The following is a 27,726-nucleotide window of genomic DNA, read 5'->3' as shown; positions in this document are numbered from 1 at the left end:
TTTATAATTGGATTCAATTCTTAACTGGGCTTCAAGATTGAGTTCCAAGACTAAACTTTAAGCTTATATTAGTTTGGTTGTTCTTATTAAGGAACAAATTCCCAAGTAACATGTTTTTTAATTGGAAATTTTTTTCATTCATTTTTTTGAAATTTGTTGTTTTGCAAATTTCTTTGATTTTAGATACAGAATAAAGTTCAGAGTAAAACCGTCTGTGAGAAGTCTTTTTTCTCTTTGATATTCCAGCTATTCCAGTAAGGCTAACACTTTTAGTGTGTTTCGATCCTATATATTTTGGGATTATGTTGAAGCGCGGCTGATCACCCGTTGGGGCTCAAGTGCTGCTCAGACCTGGAATCTTCTGGGGTATTTCTTCCAGTTCCATTTTTAGGAACTGGGTTTTGGGGTTTTATTCAAACCTATTCATTGTTCCAAAGATAGAAAATCTTTTTGTTATATAAATGTATCATGTATAAATGGTCTATTCTGCCTTTTGTTGGTCAGTGATGGCATTATTTGTTTTCATTAGATACAATAAATGCATATCTTCATTTTCTGTTTTCATTCAGATTATTTTCTGAGGCTGTGGAATCTCATATGATTCAACTTTGTTCTTTCAGGACATAGTTAGAGGATCTTTTTTTCAAAAGCTCTTGATTCCTCACACAAGGGTCACCTTTTTTTTTAGGTTTCCAGATAGTTTGTGTCACTGTCTTTGTCTCTATCAGACAAGGGACAATTTTATTGGGTTCCGTCTGTCGGTACCTTTAGTCTCTATTATTTCCTTCAATTGCTATATATGCATAGAAGTTTTAGGTCTTATGGCCACAGCATTGGATTAAATTCCCTTTGCTTATTTTCAATAGAGATAACCTCTTCCAGTTTTTTATGCTGAATTATGGTGCAGGGATTCTAGGATTTTACATTTTAAATCTTCAAATCCTAATATTTATCTATCTTGATTTGGTGGTTAAGATCACCATCATTTAGTTTTACAGGTCTCTTCGTTTCTTTCAACCTGGGCCATGATCTTTACAGATGTGAGTCTTTTTGGTTGGGAGGCTGTCTGAGGATCTCTGTCAGCACAAGGGGTTTGGAAATCTCAGGAGGCGAGATTACCATTTGATATTTTAGAACTCTGTGCATTCTCAGAGTTTTTCAGTTAGTTTCTTTTTGAAGAAGAGACGTTTTTTGTTTTCAGACAATATCACTACTATGGTGTATGTCAATCATCAGGGTGGGACTATCAGTCCTTAGGCTGTGACAGCAGTGTCTCGGATATTAGCTTGGGCTAAATCCAGCTCCTATCTAAATTCTGTGGTTTTTTCCCAGGTATAGATATTTGGGAAGCGGATTATCTCTGTTAATCAAGCTTTATATCCGGGAGAATGGTCTCTCATACCCAGATATGTTTTTCAGATGTGAGCATTTCTAGAAATAGATCTGTTGGCATCTCATCTGAATAAAGAACTTCCCAGGGGCCTATTCAGGTCCGGGATCCTCAGGCGGAAGTAGTATATGCATTGAAATTTCTTTGGAATTATCTTTTTGCCTATTTCTTTCCGCCTCTAGTTCTTCTTCCAAAGTGATTTCCAAAATTCTTATGGAGAATTTGTTAGTTCTGCTGGTGGCTCCAGCATGGCCTCTCAGGTTTTGGTATGCAGATCTCATTCGGATGGCCAGTTGCCAACCTTGGACACTTCCGTTTAAACCAGACCTTCTTTCTCAAGGCCCATTTTTTCCATCAGGATCTCAAATCATTAAATTTGAAGGGATGGAGATCGATTGATTTTTAGTCATAGAGGTTTCTCTGACTCATTGATTAATACTATGTTTCAGGTTCGTAAATCTGTCTCTAGAAAGAATTTGTTATAGAGTCTGGAAGACCTACTTTTCTTGGCATTCTTTTAAAATTCATAGAATTTTATAATTTTTTCAGGTTGGTTTGGATAAGGTTTTGTCTTCAGTTCTTTGATAGGACAAATCTCTACTCTCTGTTCTTTTTTCACAGAAAGATTGCTAATCATCCTGATATTCATTGTTTGGTACAGGCTTTGGTCCGTATCAAGCCTGTCATTAATTCAATCTCTCCTCTTTGGAGTTTTAATTTGGTGCTGAGGGCTTTACAGGCTCCTCCGTTTGAAACTATGCATTTTCTGTACATTAACTTACTTTCTTGGAAAAGTATTGTTCCTTTGGTTATTTCTTCTGCTAGAAGAGTTTTTGAGTTATCTGCTCTTTTTTGTGAATATCCTTTTCTGATTTTTTTCATCAGGATAAGGCAGTATTACTTCCTGATATTCATCATTTTTGATTTGTATCAAACCTGTCATTAAGCCAATTTCTCCTCCTTGGAGTCTTAATTTGGTTCTGAAGGCTTTTCAGGCTCTTCTATTTGAGCATATGTTTGCTCTGGACATTAATTACTTTCATGGAAAGTATTGTTCTTTTTGGACATCTCTTCAGCTAGAACAGTTTTTGAATTATCTGTTCTTTCTTGTGAATTTCTTTTTTCTGATTTTTTTTTTCATCAGGATAAGGTGGTTTTTGCTGTCCTCGTTTCAATTCTTACCTAAAGTTGTAAATTCTAACAACATTAGGGAGGACTTATTGTTTTCCTAAGACGACTTTGGTGAGATTCTTACTTTCTTTGAATATGGTAAGAGTTTTTGAAATTCTATGTTGAAGCTATTCAGATTTCAGATAGACTTCTAGTCTATTTATCTTTTCTGGTTTTAGGAAGGTCAAAAGGATTCTGCCATTTATTTTGGCATCTTGCTTAAACTTTTGATTCATCATACTTATTTGGAGTCGGGTGGATTCCCGCCTCGGAGGATTACGGCTCATTCTACTAGGTAAGTTTCTACTTCCTGGGTTTTTTTAAGAATGAAGCTTCTGTTGATCAGATTTGCAAAGCAATGACTTGGTCTTCTTTGCATACTTTTACTATGTTCTACCATTTTGATGTTTTCTCTTCTTTAGAAGCAGTTTTGGTAGAATGGTACTTCAGGCAGCTGTTTCAGTTTGATTCTTCTGCTTATAATTTCAGTTTTTTTCATTATAAATATTGAATTTTTTTTGATTGGGGTAGTGGATGAATTTTTCAGCGGAATTGGCTGTCTTTATTTTATGCCTCCCTCTCTAGTGACTCTTGCGTGGAAGTTCCACATCTTGGGTATTTATTATCCCATACGTCACTAGCTCATGGACTCTTGCTAATTACATGAAAGAAAACATAATTTATGTAAGAACTTACCTGATAAATTCATTTTTCATATTAGCAAGAGTCCATGAGGCCCACCCTTTTTATGGCGGTTATGATTATTTTTGTATAAAACACAATTATTCCAATTCCTTATTTGATGCTTTCGCTCCTTTCTTATCACCCCACTTCTTGGCTATTCGTTAAACTGAATTGTGGGTGTGGTGAGGGGTGTATTTATAAGCATTTTGAGGTTTGGGAAACTTTGCCCCTCCTGGTAGGAATGTATATCCCATACGTCACTAGCTCATGGACTCTTGCTAATATGAAAGAAATGAATTTATCAGGTAAGTTCTTACATAAATTATGTTTTTTCCTTCAGATGGTCGTATCTTATTTAAGGAAAATTATTTTCAGGTACTTTTCTTAAACCTGTAATTTATTTAACTGATGTTGCAATTGCTTCATCTTTCTGGTTGGATACTTTAAAATCAAGTATCGGATTATGATTTGTTTATCATTGTTAAAAGGACAAAATCTACTACTCATTTGAAGTTCAGACTAAGTGCTATTGCATTGTCTTGTTTTCTTGCATTTGTTGATTGTGCAAGTCCAGTGTGTTGACTGGTCCTTTAACTTAATTAACATGCTAATAATTTCATTTGTGTTGTCATTCTATTAAATATTTTCGCAAATGAGGTTTAATCTATGTCTCTATCTATTTTAGCTAGAAGAACTTTGTGATTTCAATCTTGGAATGCTAATTTGATTTCTAAAATCCATATTTCTTTTTTTCCAAGGTAATCAATTATTTGGTTCATAATTAGATTCAATTCTTTAATTGTTACTATGGGCTTCAAGATTGAGTTCTAAGACTAAAACTTTAAGCTTATATTAGTTTTCTGTTCTTACTAAGGAATGGAGTCCTGAATTATTCCCCAAGTAACATGTTTATAATTGGAAGTTTTTATCTTCATTCAATTAAGCCTTTTAAAAGTCAGCTCCCCAAATTTGCATGTAGGTGCGGTTCTTATTCCAGCTTGGCTGGTAAGGGGCAGGTTAAGACTTTTTTGAAATTTGTTTGGTTCTATTCGGTCCAAACTTCTTAGACTTTGGGTACAGAATAGGATTCAGAGTAAAACCATCTGTGAGAAGTCTTTTTTCTCTATCGTATTCCAGCTATTTCAGTAAGACTAACACTTTCCTGAAGTGTATTTCAGACCTATATGTTTTGGGTACTGGTGAAGCGCGGCTGGTCACCTGTTGGGGCTCAAGCGCTGCTCAGACCTGGAGTCTTCTGGGGTATTTATTCCAGTTCCATTTCTAGGAACTGGGTTTTGGGGTTTTATTCAAGACTATTCATTGTTCCAAAGATAGAAAATCTTTTTGAATTGTCATATAAATGTACCATCTTTTAGAATTGTGTTTATATGGTCTAGTCTGCATTTTTGGTCAGTGATGGCATTATTTGTTTACATTAGATACAATAGATGCATATCTTCATTTTCTGTTTTCATTCAGATTATTTTTTATTTTCTGAGATTCTCTTTTTTTTGACAAGTATTACCAATTTGTTGCTTTTCCTTCTGGTCTAGCGACAGCTCTAAGAATCTTTTCTAAGGTTCTCAGTGTTCCTTATTTGGACGGTATTGTGGTACTGGTTCAGTCTTTTCATTCTGTGGAATCTCATACGATTCAACTTTGTTGTTTCTTCAAGACATGGTTAGAGGATCTTCTTATCAAAAGCTCCTTGATTCCTCACACAAGGGTCACCTTTTTTAGGTTTCCAGATAAATTGTGTGAATGTTTTTGTCTCTAACAGACAAGTGACAAGTTTATTGGGTTCCGTTTGTCGGAACCTTCAGTCTCTATTATTTCCTTCAAGTTGCTATATATGCATGGAAGTTTTAGGTTTCATGGCTGCAGCATTGGATTTGATTCCCTTTGCTCATTTCATAGGAAACCTTTCCAGTTTTTTATGCTGAATGGTGCAGGGATTCTAGGATATCACTTTTTATATCTTTGAATCCTAATGTTTAACTATCTTTGATTCGGTGGTTAAGATCACCATCATTTAGTTCTATAGGTCTCTTCGTTTCTTTCAACCTGGACCATGATCTGCAGATGCGAGTCTTTTAGGTTGGGAGGCTGTCTGAGGATCTCTGTCAGCACAAGGGGTTTGGAAATCTCAGGAGGCGAGATTACCATTTCATATTTTTGGATCTCCGTGCATTCTCAGAGTTCTTCAGTTTGGTTTCTTTCTGAAGAAGAGACGTTTATTGTTTTTTCAGACAGACAATGTCACAACTGTGGCGTATGTCAATCATCAGGGTGGGACTATCAGTTCTTAGGCTGTGACAGAAGTATCTTGGATATTTGCTTGGGCTAAATTCAGCTCCTATCTAATTTCTGTGGTCTTTTTCCCAGGTATAGACAATTGGGAAGCGGATTATCTCTGTTAATCAAGCTTTACATCCGGGAGAATGGTCCTTTTACCCAGATATGTTTTTCAATTTTTCAGATGTGAGGGCTTCCAGTAATAGATCTGTTGGCATCTCATCTAAACAAGGAACTTCCCAGGGGCCTATTCAGGTTCGGGGATCCTCAGGCGGAAGTAGTGTATGCATTGACACTTCCTTGGAATTATCAATCTGCCTATATTTTTTCATCTCTGGTTCTTCTTTTTAGAGTGATTTTCTAAATCATCAGAGACCAATCTTTGGTGTGGCTGGTGGCTCCAGCATGGCCACACAGATTTTGGTATATGGTTCTTGTTCGGATGTCCAGTTGCCAATCTTGGTTACTTCCATTAAGGCCAGACCTTATATCTTAACATTCGTTTTTTTCATCAGGAATTCAAACTATTAATTTGATGGTATGAAAATGTAATGCTTGGTACTTAGTCATAGGAGTTTCTCTGACTCAGTAATTAATACTATGTTGCAGGCTCGTAAATCTGTGTCTAGTAGGATTTATTATCGAGTTTGGAAGATTTACATCTCATGATGCTCTTCTTATGAATTCTCTTGGCATTCTTTTAGAATTCCTAGGATTTTATAGTTTCTTCATAAGGTTTTGTCTGCATGTTCCTTGAAAGGACAAATCTCAGAGGATTACGGCTCATTCTACTAGGTCAGTTTCTACTTCCTGGACTTTTTAAGAATGAAGCTTCTGTTGATCAGATTTGCAAAGCAATGACTTGGTCTTCTTTGCATACTTTTACTAAATTCTACCATTTTGATGTTTTCTCTTCTTAGAAGCAGTTTTTTGTAGAATAGTACTTCAGGCAGCTGTTTCAGTTTGATTCTTCTGCTTATAATTTCAGTTTTTTTCATTATAAATATTGAATTTTTTTTGATTTGGGTAGTGGATTAATTTTTCAGCGGAATTGGCTGTCTTTATTTTATCCCTCCCTCTCTAGTGACTCTTGCGTGGAAGTTCCACATCTTGGCTATCTGCTATCCCATACGTCACTAGCTCATGGACTCTTGCTAATTACATGAAAGAAAACATAATTTATGTAAGAACTTACCTGATAAATTAATTTCTTTCATATTAGCAAGAGTCCATGAGGCCCACCCTTTTTGTGGTGGTTATGATTTTTTTTGTATAAAGCACAATTATTCCAATTCCTTATTTTTGATGCTTTCGCTCCTTTCTTATCACCCCACTTCTTGGCTATTCGTTAAACTGAATTGTGGGTGTGGTGGGGGGTGTATTTATAGGCATTTTAAGGTTTGGGAAACTTTGCCCCTCCTGGTAGGAATGTATATCCCATATGTCACTAGCTCATGGACTCTTGCTAATATGAAAGAAATGAATTTATCAGGTAAGTTCTTACATAAATTGTTATTCTGTGGGTTTCTAGGTTTATACTCATTTTTATGTTGGTAGTTGTTAGTTTTTCTAGGTGTGAAATCCTCATGTTGTCTATGACTAATAGGTTTCCTAAAGGAATCATGTCTAGTATTATTTGTTTGAATAATTGGTTTATTATAATTAGAGGGATTTGTGTGCTCTGTTTTGTAAGTATCTCTGTCGCTTGTGTTATTAGAATCTTCTATATGACTGAAATGCAACTATAGAGAGTTGCAAAAAAAGTGTACACATATTAGCACTCTTACCTTGTGTAATTCAATTATTTATGTTTATGCAGTGGTTAGTTAATACGCAAGAAAAACACATTAAAATATAAACTTTTAATAAGGTTAATTAAAAATTGGGCTCACTTAAAAACCCTAGAAGGCTAGTGTAAAGTGTCAGTATTGAACCATATTCTGATGAAGTTCAATATAAATATAGGTAATGTGTGGTTGAATGATTGTGTTCACATCACTTACTATTGTTGTATAGTGTAACACAATGTGTATCAATTACCACACCTCAGACTCGTGGTCAGTTCTAAGAGATAAAAATTATTATGCTAGTTGTGTTGCAAAGCTTGAATATAGTTCAAATTTGCTGATGTGTTTAATCAGTTCTCTGAGGATACTCTTACAGGTGAAAAATAGGAGACATATGCACTTGAGGATATAAAAATCTCTGATAAATGTGAGACAGGTCTATGTAATGTATCATTTTATAGAAGCATAATTGTATTAGTTGTTGCCAACTGGAGTAATACAATGTGTCTATTGGAATAGATCAGCAACTCGTTAAGAAAGGTCTTAATAGGCAGTGTCGAGGGTTAATATAATCTTAACATACAGCTCTATTATGGTCTTATTGCTGTTAATATATCATAATAGATACCTTTCTTAGGTACAGCAATATTATTACCTATTATGTCTGTATGTTAGTTGTTATTATAAGGCTCCACAACTTAAACTGTTCTATATTATAGGCTGTATAACGATCTTTCGTTTGTAGAGTTGCCGAGCTTAGTGCTTAACGTGTGGTGGTCAGTTATACTAACTTAGTTAAGGTTCTCAAGCCGATGTCAATCTGACTTATTGTCATAACGTAATAGACATTAGTTGTGTAATAGTATATACACTCTAAGGTAAGCAAAATTATAAATGTTGTATTGCTTAGCTTAGTAACGGACTATTATGTCCTGGATATATAGCCTTGAGATAAATTGTATTAGGTATAATAACCTACCACAAAGTCCACATATATTACTTACTAAGGTTTAATTAAATTAAATCTTTATAGTGTTGTAAGATTGGTGGCAACTGTCTATAGGTATATGCGATCAACAAATTATATTTAATGTACATGCAAGACTCAGAGTGGTTTAAACACATTCTAACGGTCATACTGATCATAAATACCAGAGCTTTATAGTGTGTTATAGGTTGAGGTTCAGCGGTAGTGTTATTAGTTTTATGGCGATTATCTATATATATATGAAATCAACCAATTCCGTTAGTGTACTGTGCAAAACTCTGGATAGCTTGGAAACATTCAAAAGATTGTAATAATCATATATCTGAGAGCTCTATAGTGCCGCAAAAGTTGGAGTTCAGCGGTAACACAATTTAAGCAATTGCAAACACAACTTAAATGAAGCAGATAAATATTCGGAGATGAACAGTTTACTGAATCGCTATGTTAGAGAAGTAATTCTCTCATTCAGTACTATGTGGCTGTTCCTCCATCCTAGAAACTGACTAGCTAATCTGAGTATATGATGAACATCAGCTCAGATATCAATTTGGTTAACTTCACTAGCACATACTAGATTAAAACTGAGGGGTCCCAATATCCCCTGCTCCTGACATGTTTCGCCGGGTATACTGGCTTTTTCGAAGGCTTTTTCACAAAATAGGAGTGCCATCTTCTATATGTAATGTGTAGTCATTTTTGTCTCTCTGCATTTTTTTCTTTTTAATTTTTTGTAACGCTGTATTAGTTGATTGTAATGTTCTAATTATTTCTGCTTGTCTTTCTTTAAAAATATCCGTATCTTTTCTATTTTCAAGAATTTCTTGTATTTCCATTATTCTTTTGTTTATGGTTTCTAGACTTAGTGTTCTTGCTTTTTTAATGATATCAATTAGGGTGAAGGATGCCTTTTCTAAAGCTGTGAACCATTCTTCTTGTAATGTCTCACTTAATTCAAAAGTACAGTTTTTTTCCAACCTTAGGCCTCTTGGAACCATATTTAGTGTTATATATTTATCTAAATATTTCAATTCTGTTTTTTGTTTTAATTCTTTAATCATTATTTTCTCTAGTTCACTCATTAGCTCTTTAGTACTAGTAAGAGTTCCTTGTATGTTTTCTATTTCTATAGAGGATAGATATAGAAATGAAGCCCCCTCAGGAAGAACAGACTACCTTCAATACAAAAGAGAAGAAAGTACAATTAGCCCCCCTCATGAATCAAAGAAAAAGAGCTCTAGAGGAAAGAGAGGCGGAAGGGGAAGAAACAATAAAGAAACCAAGGGACAGACGAGAGCAATGGTAGACCCTGATACCTCAGGAATATTTAATCTAAGCAAAACCAGTCTAAGTAATGAAGAATCAAAAGTTCTAAGCCTAGGTTTATCCTTTGCACCTACGTCTAAACTTAATAAATTCGAAACACATATTAATGTATCACAGTTCATAAGGAAACTCACACTCAAGAGGTATTTTATTAAAAATCCAATTGAACAATATACATCCAGACAATACACCGAAGACCCCAAATTTGTTCATACAGATTTAAAACCAAAGTCCAAGTTTTACCCCACTCAAGAGAGAGGGAAGAATGTAGAATTATTTGAAAAACTAGTACAAAGAGACATAGAAAAGTATGAGCCAAATAAAAATAAAAAACGCCTTTTCTCTTGTAAGGTGTATCCAGTCCACGGATCATCCATTACTTGTGGGATATTCTCATTCCCAACAGGAAGTTGCAAGAGGACACCCACAGCAGAGCTGTTATATAGCTCCTCCCCTAACTGCCATATCCAGTCATTCTCTTGCAACTCTCAACACGCATGGAGGTAGTAAGAGAGAGTGGTGAAATATAGTTAGTTTTTTATCTTCAATCAAAAGTTTGTTATTTTAAATGGTACCGGAGTTGTACTATTTTATCCCAGACAGTAAATAGAAGAAGAATCTGCCTGAGTTTTCTATGATCTTAGCAGGTTGTAACTAAGATCCATTGCTGTTCTCACATATGTCTGAGGAGAGAGGTAACTTCAGCGGGAGAATGGCGTGCAGGTTACTCTGCTATGAGGTATGTGCAGTTACAATTTTTTCTAGAAATGGAAAATGCTAGAAAATGCTGCTGATACCGGATTAATGTAAGTTAAGCCTGAATACAGTGATTTAATAGCGACTGGTATCATGCTTACTCTCAGGGGTAATAAAATTGCAATATAAAACGTTTGCTGGCATGTTTAATCATTTTTATATATGCTTTACAGGTAGCGACTCCATTGGATGACATACTTGGCAAGCTTAGAGCACTTAAGCTAGCCAATTCCTTTGTTTTCTGATGCCATTGTTCATTTGACTAAACTGCTAAGAATTCTGGTTTTGCTATACAGGCGCGCAGGGCGCTATGGCTTACATCATGGTCAGCTGACGTGACTTCAAAATCTAAGCTGCTTAACATTCCCTTCAAGGGGCAGACCCTATTCGGGCCTGGTTTGAAGGAGATTATTGCTGATATCACTGGAGGAAAAGGTCATGCCCTTCCTCAGGACAGGTCCAAATCAAGGGCCAAACAGTCTAATTTTCGTGCCTTTCAAAACTTCAAGGCAAGTGCGGCATCAACTTCCTCTAATGCAAACGAGGGAACTTTTGCTCAGTCCAAGACGGTCTGGAGAGCAAACCAGACCTGGGACAAAGGTAAGCAGGCCAAAAAGCCTGCTGCTGTCTCTAAGACAGCATAAAGGAACGGCCCCCTATCCGTTAACGGATCTAGTAGGGGGCAGACTTTCGCTCTTCGCCCAGGCATGGCCAAGAGATGTCCAGGATCCCTGGGTGTTGGAAATTATATCCCAGGGATATCTTCTGGACTTCAAAGCTTCCCCCCCAAAAGGGAGATTTTACCTTTCACAATTATCTGCAAACCAGATAAAGAGAGAGGCATTCTTACACTGTGTACGAGACCTCCTAGTTATGGGAGTGATCCATCCAGTTCCAAAGGAGAGACAGGGTTTTTACTCAAATCTGTTTGTGGTTCCCAAAAAAGAGGGAACCTTCAGACCAATTTTGGATCTAAGGATCTTAAACAAATTCCTCAGAGTTCCATCATTCAAGATGGAGACTATTCGTACCATCCTACCTATGATCCAGGAGGGTTAATACATGACTACAGTGGATTTAAAGGATGCTTATCTTCCTATTCCGATAACAAAGATCATCATCGGTTTCTCAGGTTTGCCTTTCTAGACAGGCATTACCAGTTTGTAGCTCTTCCCTTTGGATTAGCTACAGCCCCAAGAATCTTTACGAAGGTTCTAGGGTCGCTTCTGGCGGTCCTAAGGCCGCGGGGCATAGCAGTGGCCCCTTATTTAGACGACATCCTGATACAGGCGTCAAACTTCCAAATTGCCAAGTCTCATGCGGACGTAGTACTGGCATTTCTGAGATCGCATGGGTGGAAAGTGAACAAGGAAAAGAGTTCTCTATCCCCACTCACAAGAGTTTCCTTCCTAGGGACTCTGATAGATTCTGTAGAAATGAAAATTTACCTGACGGAGTCCAGGTTATCAAAGCTTCTAAATTCCTGCCGTGTTCTTCATTCCATTCCGCGCCCATCGGTGGCTCAGTGCATGGAAGTAATCGGCTTAATGGTAGCGGCAATGGACATAGTGCCGTTTGCACGCCTACATCTCAGACCGCTGCAACTATGCATGCTCAGTCAGTGGAACGGGGATTACACAGATTTGTCCCCTCTACTAAATCTGGATCAAGAGACCAGAGATTCTCTTCTCTGGTGGCTATCTCGGGTCCATCTGTCCAAAGGTATGACCTTTCGCAGGCTAGATTGGACAATTGTAACAACAGATACCAGCCTTCTAGGTTGGGGTGCAGTCTGGAACTCCCTGAAGGCTCAGGGATCGTGGACTCAGGAGGAGACACTCCTTCCAATAAATATTGTGGAAGAGCGATATTCAATGCTCTTCAGGCTTGGCCTCAGTTAGCAACTCTGAGGTACATCAGATTTCAGTCGGACAACATCACGACTGTGGCTTACATCAACTATCAAGGGGGAACAAGAAGTTCCCTAGCGATGTTAGAAGTCTCAAAGATAATTCGCTGGGCAGAGACTCACTCTTGCCACTTATCAGCTATCCATATCCCAGGTGTAGAGAACTGGGAGGCAGATTTTTTAAGTCGTCAGACTTTTCATCCGGGAGAGTGGGAACTCCATCCGGAGGTGTTTGCACAATTGATTCATCGTTGGGGCAAACCAGAACTGGATCTCATGGCGTCTCGCTAGAACGCCAAGATTCCTTGTTACGGATCCAGGTCCAGGGATCCCAAGGCGACGCTAATAGATGCTCTAGCAGCGCCCTGGTCTTTCAACCTGGCTTATGTGTTTCCACCGTTTCCTCTGCTCCCTCGACTGATTGCCAAGGTCAAGCAGGAGAGAGCATCAGTGATTTTGTTAGCCCCTGCGTGGCCACGCAGGACCTGGTATGCAGATTTGGTGGACATGTCATCCTTTCCACCATGGACTCTGCCTCTGAGACAGGACCTTCTACTTTAGGGTCCTTTCAACCATCCAAATCTAATTTCTCTGAGACTGAATGCCTGGAGATTGAACGCTTGATTTTATCAAAGCGTGGCTTCTCCGAGTCAGTCATTGATACCTTAATACAGGCACAAAAGCCTGTCACCAGGAAAATTTGCCATAAAATATGGCGTACATATCTTTATTGGTGTGAATCCAAGGGTTAGGATTCCCAGGATATTATCTTTTCTCCAAGATGGTTTGGAAAAAGGATTGTCAGCTAGTTCCTTAAAAGGACAGATTTCTGCTCTGTCCTTTTGCACAAGCGTCTGGCAGATGTTCCAGACGTTCAGGCATTTTGTCAGGCTTTGGTTAGAATCAAGCCTGTGTTTAAACCTGTTGCTCCCCCATGGAGCTTAAATTTGGTTCTTAAGGTTCTTCAAGGAGTTCCGTTTGAACCTCTTCATTCCATAGATATCAAACTTTTATCTTGGAAAGTTCTGTTTTTGGTAGCTATTTCCTCGGCTCGTAGAGTCTCCGAGTTATCTGCTTTACAATGTGATTCTCCTTATCTGATCTTCCATACGGATAAGGTAGTCCTGCGTACCAAACCTGGGTTTTTACCTAAGGTGGTATCTAACAAGAATATCAATCAAGAGATTGTTGTTCCATCCTTGTGTCCTAATCCTTCTTCAAAGAAGGAACGTCTATTACACAATCTGGACGTGGTTCGTGCTTTAAAGTTTTACTTACAAGCTACTAAAGATTTTTGTCAAACATCTGCTTTGTTTGTTGTCTACTCTGGACAGAGGAGAGGTCAAAAGGCTTCGGCAACCTCTCTTTCTTTTTGGCTAAGAAGCATAATCCGCTTAGCCTATGAGACTGCTGGCCAGCAGCCTCCTGAAAGGATTACAGCTCATTCTACTAGAGCTGTGGCTTCCACTTGGGCCTTTAAAAATGAGGCTTCTGTTGAACAGATTTGCAAGGCGTCGACTTGGTCTTCGCTTCATACTTTTTCAAAATTCTACAAATTTGATACTTTTGCTTCTTCGGAGGCTATTTTTGGGAGAGAGGTTTTACAGGCAGTGGTACCTTCCGTTTAAGTACCTGCCTTGTCCCTCCCTTCATCCGTGTACTTTAGCTTTGGTATTGGTATCCCACAAGTAATGGATGATCCGTGGACTGGATACACCTTACAAGAGAAAACACAATTTATGCTTACCTGATAAATTTATTTCTCTTGTGGTGTATCCAGTCCACGGCCCGCCCTGTCATTTTAAGGCAGGTAATTTTTTCATTTAAACTACAGTCACCACTGCACCCTATGGTTTCTCCTTTCTCTGCGTGTTTTCGGTCGAATGACTGGATATGGCAGTTAGGGGAGGAGCTATATAACAGCTCTGCTGTGGGTGTCCTCTTGCAACTTCCTGTTGGGAATGAGAATATCCCACAAGTAATGGATGATCCGTGGACTGGATACACCACAAGAGAAATAAATTTATCAGGTAAGCATAAATTGTGTTTTTAATTTGAAAAAATCTGAAAATGATGCCCTCAAAAGACTGAAAGAGAACAAAGACATCATAATTAAGCCAGCCGATAGTGATTATGGACAGGGACTACTACCTAGTAGAAGCAGAAAGACTATTGAAGGATGAAACCACCTATAAAGAGTTAAAAAGAGACCCCACTAGAGCCGACCATCTAATTTTGAAACTACTTCTAGATACTACTAAAAATAAAGGTATACTCAACTCTAAAGAATACAGTTTCCTATACCCCGAATTTCCTAGAATTCCCATTTATTTATTTTTACCAAAGATTCATAAAGATTTAAAAAATCCACCAGGTCGCCTGATTATTTCAGGGATAAAAACTCACTCGCCGCCAACTTGTCCCAATACATAGATAGATTCCTTGAAAAATATGTCAAACAATTACCCTCATATTTGAAAGATTCAACACAAGTGCTACAACTTCTAGATAACTTGAAAATTGACGGTGAAATCATTTTAGCTACATGTGACGTGACATATTTATACACTAATATCGCACATGATCTAGGTGTTAAAGCAGTTACAAAGTTTCTAAAGAAAGATGAAACTATATCCAAAGAACAAAGAGAATTCACTTACGAAAAAAATAAACATAAAATTTTGTTTCTAGATCTGGACATTGAAACCAACAATGACCAATTTAATACCAAAACTTTCTTTAAGAAAATAGATTCCAACAACTTTATTCATGCTACAAGCTGCCACCTTTCAAAGTGGAAAGAAAATATACCCAAAGCACAATTTCTGCGGATTAGAAAAAACTGCACTAACCTAATAGACTACGAAGAACAGTCTAAAATTCTAATAAAGAAATTTAATGACAAAGGGTATGATGATATAACAATTCAGGATAATTTCAATAAAATAAGACATAGATAGAAAAGATTTACTTAAATATAAAAGACATGAAGATCCTATAGGCATAAAAGAAACGGAGGATATATCTGTCCCTTTCATTACAAACTATAATGGGGACCATAAGACTATCGAACGTATTATTAAAAAACATTGGCACCTAATTAGAGAGGATCCAATTATTGGAGATAAGATCTCTATTAACCCAAGATTTATATATAAAAAATCAAAGAACCTAAAGAGCACATTGGCCCCCAGCGAGTTTAAAACAAATAATCAGTCCAAACAACATGACCTACTAGGGAACATAGTCAAAGGCTTCTTTCCCTGCCATTGCTGCAGATCCTGCCACTACACAAATAAAACCAAAGAATATACGTCAACTCAAACAGGAATAACCTACCAAATAAATGACACTATCAGATGTACAGATAAAGGAATCATATACCTCATACAGTGTAGTTGTAATATGCAATATTTAGGAGAGACCTCTAGAACACTCCGCGAAAGAATAAGAGAACACCTTTGTATCATAGAAAAAGGCAACAAGGAAACACACCTATACAGACACTTTAGAGAGGTCCATAATAACCGACTTAAAGACTTGAAATTCTGGGGGATTTCGAAAGTCAAGCCAGAATGGAGAGGAGGGAATTTTGAAACAAAGCTCCTAAAAAAGGAAGCCGAACTGATATATACCATGAAAACACTGCACCCATTAGGCTTAAACTCAGAACTTGATGTAGCTCCCTTTATGTTTGACTAAAACTTCCCCTAAGGGTCTCTATTAGATATGCCTTTTAAAAACAATCGGAACCTCCTTTCATTATGTGCCCAAGTATGCAACCACCAAATGCAAAACTTTGGAATAGTCTGTCTACATTTTTTATGTCATATACGCATATGTGTTTAACTTTTACTTATGTGTTTTATTTTACCCCTAATACACTAAGAACCGTTTTTTCATAATTAACTTCCGTTTGCAAGTACCAAATGTAAAACTTTGGAATAGTCTGTCCATGTCATATACACATATGTGTTTAACGTTTACCTATGTGTTTAACTTTTACCTATGTGTTTAACTTTACCCCTAATACACTAAGAACCGTTTTTTCATAATTAACTTCCGTTTGCAAGTACCAAATGTAAGATTTTATAATATTTATCAAAATGAGAACAAATATCTACACATGTGTTTAACCTTTAACTATGTGTTTAATCATACTATCATCCCCCAAACAATACTGACTCTTGATCAGATAAGTATGCCCCAATATGCAGCCACCAAACGTGAAATATTTAGAATGTCTGTCTATTTTCTGTATCATATACACATATGGGAAAAATTATTTACCTATGTGTTTAACTTTAACTCTAAGACAATGAGAACCCCCAGTTCTCTCTTTTTGTCCCTAATTTACTTCTGTTTGTAACTATCAAATGTAAAACTCTGTAAAAACTTTATATTTCCTGTACAATAGTGACATATGTCTTTTACCTCTACCTATGTGTTTAATCAAATTGAAGACTCCAAAAAATATTAACTCTTGAACAGACTTTACTCATAATTTAAGTCTATTTCACTTGACACCATGGATGTGACCATATTACACGTATGGTTGTTCCTTTCCGGAGCAATATGTACTTTTAGTATACTAGTTGTTAAACTAAAATTACGGGACATTTCCAAAAAACTACAAGAGACAATAAGATAGCTCCTTAAAAGTTTAAGGGACATAACTCAATTTCCACCTTAACTGGGATCACACACCCCTTTTGAACTAACCAATAAGGATAAAGGATAGCCTTATAAAGGAATACCTGCCAGCAATGAGAACACATCTTGAAAAAGCCCCAAGTGAGGGGAGAAACCGGTTGATGACTGTGTCTCATTTCCTACAAGAAGAACCACTGCTAAGCTGAACTCCTTTAAGGCTTGTGAACTTGATACAGCCGCCGAAAGGATCGCTATTGTGTTGAAAACACACAGGACAACTACCAACGCCTGGCTCACTACTCCCAAGGCCTGTGAATTTGAATACAGCCCTCTGAGGGAGCGCACCAGTCTACGAATTGAATATACTGCCAGATGATCTAGTACCTGCACTAAGCACCACGGAATAAGAGTGCCTTGAAGTTACTATCTACCATCATCTAAAGGATTGCTATTACCCCAGAGATTGTTTACATTCTGTTCCTCCCGAAATCAGCTGGACATTTTCAGAAAGGGTGATGTAAGTGGACTACGCTAGGAGTACACACCCACCTCCAGAGGATCACCCACCTCCAGGACGAACAATATTCAAGCTGTGCTCCACAGATTAGCGCAAGATACCTCACTCGCCAATTAGCTTGATCCAATGCTATTAGTATGATCATCTAGTCGCTATAGTGCACTTTCAGGTTAATACTGTTTTAACCCCTGGTTTTTACGCTGGATGTCCAGTTATTAAGTCTGTTTGTATTGCTATTTGTTTTTATTTATACAGTTTGAATATCTCTGCCCTTCTTATACTTATATTTATTTGAGTATAGTTTTCTTCTATCCTCAATCACAGTATATATATATATATATATATATATATATATATATATATATATAGATTTGTGGTTAATCTTTCCCCTTTCTGTATGTTTTTGCAAACTAATTTAAAGGGCCCCATTAATTACTTTTTAGTATATATGTACTGATTTTACTAACAATGTTTTTATAATCTTGATTGTATTGTAATTTTACACTATTAAATATATTTTCTAAGATATATATTAGGCTATTACCATTTATTAACTTTTATTACGATTATATTTCTGCTAAGGTAGACCCTTTTAGGTTACCCGTATATTGTATTTGTGTACTACCCTGCTTTCAGCGCCAGTATTTCCGCTTAAATTATTCTACTATCCTCCTCAGGGTTTTTAGAGAGAGACCCTTCTATACTTGGCATTAGGGTTGATATAAGCGCCAATTCTCATCTATCCTCTTTAGTTATGTCAGTATATTTATGAAAATCTTAGTAGTGCTATCCAAATAATATATCAGTTTATGGCAGGGAATATATTTAACAATCTTCCTTTAGACTGAACCCACAATCAATATACTTCTACTAAGACAACAAATACAATTAATATAAATACCTGAACTCTTTTATTTAGTTAATATCCATGAACATATTGAAATATATTTGCAATAAAAGGAAATGAAATAATATTATATGCGCTTGAAAACTATTTAAATATGCTATGCAAAATTCATACACGCTTATATTAAAAACCCACCTTATTTATAAATAGTCTTTATTTAACACAATGGGACTAAAAACATCCAAGCAATACAATTCTAAACAGTGTTTATAAAACAATAGGATAATATATATGTTCTGCTATTTAACTGCAATTTATCCTACTCTGCCACATACAGTAATAATAAATGCTTATTTTAAATGCTTGCATACAAATAGGCAGGCTAAGAGCTATCTGAAACAATGGCATACAGTTTAAAAGTATAATCTGCTCTTTAAATCTATTAATTGTAAAGGCTATGCATATGACTTATCTTATAATAAAACTTTTATATACATCACCAAATAACAGCAATCCAGCTTCCAATTTTCGCAACAGATCCAATTTCACCTCAGAATTTCAAAATTGGGGATAAGGCATATGGAGTCCAATAGTAGGTGTGTGCTATAATAATAATTGCAGCAGTTATTCCTTCCTGGATCAGTCAACACAACCTCTTTTTAGTCTCTATGCTGGGGTTTAAATCATCTGATCTCACCCCTCCCCTTTTTGATTATTTATCAGTCATTGGTGAATATTGGAAACGCCCACGGCCTTGTCTTGGATTTGGAATATCTTATATTTAACAGCCAAAAGGCTTTCTGGCTGTAGTTCTCTCATGGCAACACCGGGTGGCAGCATTTTACAAACAAAACAAATTCACCTTCACATTTCTAAACATTTTTAAGCAAGTTGATTATTTTCATAAAATGGTTATTTAATCAGATCACACTCTGTATTAATCATATATAACCCCAATTACAGATGGTTAATTTTAGGTTATTTTTTCTGATTATTCTGATACCAAATATGTTATATTATTAACATTTTATTATATTAATGTAATTTAATACTGCTAATTATTAGCTTAAAATGCATTATAATTTTATCAGTATTCTGGCATTTCTATACAAATAACAGCTTATTTTTAATTCAGTATTGTACTGTATTCCAACAAGAATATGCCATATTTTATGTTTCTAATAAGCCCAGGATGTATCAACTTTCTTCATGCAGATCTGAGAGAATAGAGAATTAGACAATTTCCAATTTCTATATTTGATACATTCTGAGGCATGCATTCAAACAGAAAAAAAAAAAAATTGATCATTTGCTGTCTGTTTAATAAATCTCCAAGTCACACCTTAGCATTTGTCTGTGTTTCCCAAGGCCTTCACTGTATGCTATCCTTCCCTAGACACCATGTCTGTGTCACGTGTATTCTGGTGTTATCAGCCACACAGCATGAACCACTCAAGCAAAATCTGTGCTAATTATCAGTCCCTTGAAGAATGTTTGCATCTCTCACATCCTGTTCTCTTTCAAAATTACTTCCCCCAACATTCCTCTAAGTGACTGTATTAAATTGGGGTAGACCAAATGTCTTAGAGTCATAAAACTCTGCATATAGTCAAATGAGCATGGTCACTGAGTTAGTTCCTTTTGGAAAATGTCTGTGTATTTTACACCACAGGGGTCGTGCTTCAAAAGGCTATGCTGATTTCCAATCCTGATAAACGTGCATTTACCTAGCCAAAATCAGCTTGTAGGGGGTTTTGAGTTAAATCCTGACATCAGAATTTCTATTCTACAGCACATCTGATAAAATAGACGGCTTCATATATACACACATCATTTTTATATTATCATTTACGTATATATATTAGTATATATATATATATATTATGTCATTGACCTTTACCCTGACATAATTCCCCCTTTCAAATTCAAATACATGTAGGACACATGTGTTTGAATTGGATCAAAGTCAGTGGTACTCAGTGAGGATGTTGGCCATATACAACATAGACAGTCTCTTATGTAGAAAGTTTGTTATTTTGAGCCTTCATGTTTATCAGTTAGGCATCTTTAAACTACAGTATGTCTTTAGTTCATTTGGGGATATGACACATCATTCTCCCTCTATGACTTGTAGTTGGGATCTTGGATGACACGCTCGCAATTGATTGATATGGACCCATTTATCTATGAAACTTTCATTTTTGGGGATCCGTATTTTATAGGCCACTGGAGATATTTTGTCAGTAATGACGAAAGGGCCTTTCCATGAGGGAAGAAATTTCTTCTCCCTAACCTGATCTCTTCCAAAGTTATAAATATAAACTTTATCATTTATTTCATATTCCTTTTTGCATGTTTTGAGATCATAATAGGTTTTAGTGGCAGTTGCGGCTCTTTCTAAATTCCTTTGAGCAAATGCAAAGGCATATTGCAGGTGCTTTCTTAGGTTTTCCACATATTGATGTGTATTGGCAGCGTTTATTAAGTTTTGGTCTGATGTACGGTATAGCAGATGCTGAGGTAGAACCATTCTTCTACCAGTCATCAGTTCAAAAGGTGACATTTTGGTAGCACTACTTGGAGTTGCTCTTAATGCCATTAAGACTAGAGGTAGTTTTACATCCCAGTCTTTACCTGTTTCACTCACAAACTTTTTGAGGATTTTAACAATGGACTGGTTGTAGCGCTCTACACCACCACTTGAGGCAGCTCTATAAGCAATATGGAGCTTTCTTTTTACCCCTAGTATTTTCCACATTTTGGTCATCACTTCGCTAGTGAAGTGGGTCCCCCGATCTGACTTGATTCTTTGGGGCAAACCAAATTTGGAAAATACATGGTTGATAAGCAATGTTGCACATGTTTCAGCACTATTGTTAGGTGCACTAACGCACTCTACCCATTTAGTGAACAGGCATGTCACGGTTAACATGTATTTGTTACCTCTTGATGACCTTGTTACTGGACCAATAAAGTCAATTTGTATATCTGACCATGGCATTACCATCCCCCTTTTCTGCAATGGTGCTCTATGCATTGGTGCAGTGGGTTGAAACTGTGGGCAGATCAAACACCCTTGACAGTAGGTTTGAACATCTTTCAACATGTGTGGCCAAAAAGCATAATCGCGTAATATTTCATACGTGAGTTTGGCACCACGATGACCAGATGTGGGAGCATCATGGGCATGTTGAAGCATTAGACCTCTGAACTTGGTGGGTACTACCAACTGCTGGATGCCAGTTTTGGAAGTTCTAATTAACAAACCATCCTGTAACTTGAATTGTGATCTAGATTTTATTAAGATTCTAAGATCTTCCTTGCCAATACAATCCTCTTTTGAGATGGGGTTGCTTTCAGGATCTTCTATGTGTTTATAGAAGATGCCTATATGGGGTCTGCTTTTTGACTAGTGATCAGGTCCTCACTAGGAGAATCCTGACTCCATTGTACCAAGTTAGGCTCACTCTGTTGTTTTGCCTGGTTTCTGGTAATGGCTTCTACCTGAATTGCACCTATTAAGTGGTCAATATTAAGGAGTTCTCCAGTTATGGCTCCTTGTTTGGCTAACAAATCCGCAAGATCATTGCCTTCCTTATCCGGACCTAGAACTCTGGAATGACCCTTGGTCTTTTTCCAGTGTATGGTTAAATAATTGGATACTACCAGATTATCAATCTCGCAGAACAACTTGCCATGCTTGACTGGTTTGTTATTGCTTTTCTGCATGCCATTTCTTTTCCAAGTTGGCAGGTATTCAACAAAACTGTCACGCACATAATTTGAGTAAGTTATGATCACAAATTCATGAATACCATGCTCAATAGCCATTTCAATGGTTTTGAAAATAGCAGTTAATTCTGCAACTTGACTGGATCTTGGTCCAATGTTGAAACCTACAGATATATTTGAGACTCCATTTGTCCAAGTTATACCAATGCCAGCGACTAATCTGCGCTCACTATCAATAGTGGCATGGTAAGAACAACCATCAACATATACCCAAGGTAATGTTTGACAATGGTCCTCGTACATTTTATATGGGGAAAGCAATTGCTCCTCCAGAAAATCATCTTCTGATAATTCTTCCCCAGGATCTCTAGTAGTACAGTCGTGGAGCTCAGCAAGCCCTTGTGCGACTGGATTCTTTTTATTCTGCTTGTAGCGAATTTCTAGTGGCCAGCCTTGTAAGGAAAGAGTCCACGCTGTTATGCGGCTATTAGACAAATTCCCATCTCTTATTCTCTCACTTTGCAAATATAGCAAAGGCTGGTGGGCCGTTTCTACAATTATTTTCTCGCCCTGTATATAGCTGCGGAAATTTTGTAGAGCCCATACAGTAGATAAGAGGGCTTTTTCGCAATCGCTAAATTTTATTTCTACTGGGGATAGATTTTTGCTCGCATAAGCAATGGCTTTGTTCAAATTATCATGCTTTTGGTATAAAACAGCACTCATGCTTATATCTGTGTAACCTGTCTCTAAGTAGAAAGGTTTACCACCTTCAGGGTATGCTAAGCAAGGTGCTTGAGTGAGTTTTCTCTTCAGCTCTCTGATGGCTGTCTCTTGAGACTCACTCCAGTGCCATTTCACATCTTTCTTTAGAAGTAGTAGTAGTGGTTTAGCTAATTCCGCATAATTATCAATGAATTTGCGAGAATAATTTGTCATACCCAGGAATGATCTCAATTCCTTTCAGTTAGTTGGGTTTTTAGTATTCTCTATAGCTTCCACCTTTTTCTTTTGGGGATTTAATCCTTCAGAGGTAACTTCATGTCCCAAGAAGTTTACACGAGTGCGGCACCATTGAGCTTTTTGTAGGGATAATTTGACACCTGCCCTTTTAAGTTGGCTGAGGACGTGTTTAAGCTCTGCGATGTGTTTTTCAAAGTCTGTGCTTTTGATTAAAACATCATCAACATAAGATAAGGTCCCCCTTTCCAGTGCATCAGGCATAGCCTTATGCATGAATACAGCAAATTCATGTCCAGAATTTATGTATCCAAATGGAAGTCTCTGGAATGCATACTGAACCTTTTGGAAGGAGAATGCTAGCTTATATTGGTCCTCTTCATGTACCTTTATGGTCCAATATCCCTGTGCACAATCAATGGCAGTGAATATTTTGGATCCCTGCATTTGTGCTAGGCACTGGTCAATGTATGGTACAGGCCAGCCAGACATGTATACTCGTTTGTTTAGCTGTCTTAAGTCAGCACACAAACGCCATTGTCCATTGGGCTTAAGGACACCTAGAATAGGATTATTATAAGAGCTGTGCACCTGTCTGATAATACCTCTTTCTTCCAAATTCCTTATGATCTCTGCAAGAGAATCATATGAGGCTAAGGGAAGTCTGTATTGTTTGACAAATACAGGTGGCGCATCGGGATCTGTTTGTATTCTTGCAATGTGCAAGTCTGTAGTACCACAGTCATAAGAATCCTTAGCGAAAATATCCTTGTATTCCATTAGGAGTTATCGCAGCTGTTGGCGTTCATCATCGCTGGAACAGCCATTAGCTAAGGATATTTGCTCTTTGACTATTTGTTGAAATCCTGGAAAGATTTCAGGCTGTCCTATTTCATAGGCTTCTTCCAACCTAGAGGTGAGATCCCCTTGGTTATAGTTTACATTGCTCCCATGACTCTGGGTATAGGGGTAATCTTGCTGTTTGATTGGCTGATCAAACACTAGAGATGTTTCTTCAATTTTACAGATGCCTTCCTCTGAGCTGAAGGGATAAATAGACTGAATATTAAATAGACCCTCTGGCATAGATGCAAAGGATTGTTCTAGTAATTGTTCTTCAGTTAAGTATCCTTCAGGTATTAGCCCAATTACATTATTCTGGAATCCAAAAGTGTAATAACTTGATTCCAGTGCATATCCTATGGTAGTTCCCTTGGATAATGTTATATCCTGTGGGGTCATGTTATGCACAACAATATGTATTGGAACAGTTCCAATATTCACCATAGGAGTGTAGGTTACTGTGACACCCAGATTTTGTATTCTATGGGAGAGGCAAATCAGTGTTTCAGAAGTTTTTAATTTCTGACCTCTGTTTACCTGTAAGGGTAAAAGAAATTTATCAGCCCCAGCAGGAATTATAACATCGCTAGATACCTGCATATTCACGGCATATGGCAATTGCTGGTTTGATTTCAGGGCTGCATTTTCATCCTGAAATACTTCAGGGTCCCCCTTTAACCTGCTCCAGAGGCAAGAGTTAATCAAATCAATTTGTATGGCATATCTATGTAAGATATCATTGCCAATGTATATTTGATTATGGGGAGTATTTAAAACTAAAAACAGGTGCTTCACTGCCTTATTACCAATAGAGATAGATAATAAGCACTTAGCCGTGATGTTATAGCTTTCAGACCTGTCATCCAGGCTGTTGACACAGTGGTCTTGGGGAGAAAGATATGTAATCACTTTAGGTTCAGCTATTTGCGCTAATAAACCTTCGCTTATATAGCTAGCTTCCTGTTTTAAGTTTATTTTAGCATACTTGGTTTTACCAAGGTCATGTACTTGTATAGGGATAAATAGATCCTCTTTAACTCTCTCAATCCCTGTGAGGTATTGAGCGTGGTCTCCCCCCTTAGGGATTTTATGATCCCCCTTGTGGAGTGATATGGTTAATACATCACCATCTAGGGAGATATTCGCTATCTTTCCAGGTGATATTTTAAAAGTATTACCATCAGAGCCACTAAAAGGAGTCTGATCATCTATTTGTAGAATAGTGATTTCAGGTACAGAGTTATTCCTGAAATGAATCTCCACAGCATCTGGTTTCTCTTCCACCACGTGACTGTTATGTCGGGCGTGAGATATACCAGATTTTTCATAATTGATAGGCCGTTTAACTTGTGACCAAATTACATTATTTATGCAATCAATTATGGTGCTTAATCGTTTCAGGAGATCACTACCAATAATTAAACGATCAGTTGGCAGATCCACTATAATGACAGGGTGTCTTATGACCCTGTTCCCCAATTTAAATTTTAACCAGGCAGTACCGTAAACTTTTAGGGAGTCACCCCCAACACCTATTAGAGAACCGTCAAATTCTTTGATTTTAGGTTTGTGGGGTGCTAGCTCATTTAGCTGTGTGTAGTACCTGTGGGATAAGATAGTTGCCTGTGACCCAGTGTCAATTAATCCCCTGATAGGGTTGGAGACTGAATCTTGCAGCTCAACTAATACATAATATCTTCCTGCAGTTTCTACCATTTCACACATAAAGTTGGCGTTAGCATACATTTGTGGGCTTCGCCACGTGTTGCCTGAATTTGCCGTGTCATTCGATGCAGAGGAACCTTCATACCTACCTGTTTCCTCTATGACAGGGTCGGCTGGATTCTTTTGTACTGCATCTGTGGAGATAAGGTTAGGAGAGAGCTGCAAGGGAAGAGTTTTGTTAATTTTTCCCGGATGAGGTTGCCTGTCATCACAGCTAAATTGTCCGTTTTCGGTCTGTGGGGAGAGAACATGATTAGTATCATTGATATTTATTATTACATTTTGTATATCTCTCCCCTGCCCCTCAGGTGATGCTGCAGTATTTATAACTGTGCCTGTGGTCCACTGCTGACCACTGGCTGTACCCCTAAAAAAAGTATTGTTCGGTTGCTGAGCCGTAGATTTTTGACTCATATTAGCGATTTGTTCGCTCAACCGATTTTACTGGGTAAACAGCATATCTACCTGATTGTACAAGTTACCTCTACCCCTGGGTCTATCTCCTGGTGCCCCATTGTAATGATTCCTGGACCATTGGGTTCCCTCAGAATCAGGGCCGCTATTTCTATTGTGGCGTGGTTGCCCCTGGGGTTCAGCTTGTTCAGCATTAGTACTTTGGGGAGCATTATATACCTGGGGTGTCTGGTTACCCTGAGAATATCTTCGCCGTCTATTGTATCTACCCTTGCGTGGATACCAATTATTTGGTGAGTATTCTCTTTGTGAGTAATTGTTCACCTGATTATGTCCCCCACTTTGGTTATAGTCTCCCTGCACCTCAACCTGTGTAGGGGGAGGGGCAAAATTAAACCTCTGTGGAGATGGCCTGTTTTGACTGGCCACCTCTGCATAAGTCCTCTTTTTAGACTCCAAATTGAGGGGGCTAGGTGACACCCTAGTTTCTGCCACAATTTTGGGTTTTGACTCCTTTTTAACCCCCTGCTCACTGGACTGCTGAATAGAGTATAACTTCGTACTCTCTTTGATCAGCCATTCCAATGAGCAGTCCTCATCAAAATTTCTAGCTAAGTTGATTTTGATAGGTGTAGGCAGTGCTTCAAAAAATAAATTTACAAATTCTGAGCCATCAAATTTGGGATTATCTTCAGCCATACTGTACGCATTTTTCAATACAGAAAGGAATTCGATTGGACTCTGATTCGCACGACACTTTAAACCATATACCGCTATTTTCGCGGCAGTTTTAGTGCGATATTGCCCGAATTCTTTTCTGCATTGTCGTTTTACCCCATTCCAGGAATGAATATTCATATCCTTTAGTGAAGCAAAGAATTTGATGCTTACTGTCAAATACCCAAGGCAGAAATTCAATTTTCAATTTCTCACTTGTAACATTCATTATAGCTAACGCATTTTCAAAAGCCTGTAAATGATCAATTACAGATGTTGTTCCCTTATTGGAGAATATAGGTACTGCGCGTTGTACGAAGGTGATTATTTTATGGGAATCGTATACTTTATTAGAATTATTATGGGATTCTCTGTTAGTTTCCCTCCCCCGCACCAGCTGCGCTACAGCAGTCCTCTGGATTTACATCATGAGGTGACTGCCTATTTGGGAAATCTACTTCTGACCCATTAGGGGTAATTTGTCTATACTGTTCCATATGTTTTTGTACCTCGTCCCTGACGCGTTCGCTAAAGGAGTTAGCATTATCTGCATTATTCTCACTGTTAATATAAGGGTTTTCATTATGGCGATATGACCTTTTTAAATCGCTTAATTCTCTCTGGCTTTGCGCAAGCTGTTTATTTAAATCTTGTATCTGCGCGATTAAGTCCATATTATGCTTATCTAAGGCGGCTAGGTTTTGGGCAAATTCATCCATTTTATTTTTGGCTATTTTTAAACCCTCTTCACGTCTGCGTGAGGAACGAATACTATTTTCTAGCTCCTGTATTTGCAATCGTTTGTGACACAAAACGAAATTTCGTCAATAATGCATATTAAGAGGGGCCAAGATTTTAGTATTAGTTCTTCTCGCTTTTTGGGAGCTTTGCATTGATTAATCATTAATAATTCCTGGAAGAATTCATTCTCTTCATTCCACATATTATTATTAACGGTAATATTTTTAGCCCTAGTTTCAAGCATATCCATAAAATCATTTAATTCACCCGCAATA

This window comes from Bombina bombina, chromosome 11 (genome assembly GCF_027579735.1).
Source record: "Bombina bombina isolate aBomBom1 chromosome 11, aBomBom1.pri, whole genome shotgun sequence".
Classification (NCBI taxonomy): Eukaryota; Metazoa; Chordata; class Amphibia; order Anura; family Bombinatoridae; genus Bombina; species Bombina bombina.
Note: the sequence above shows the minus strand (reverse complement) of the source record.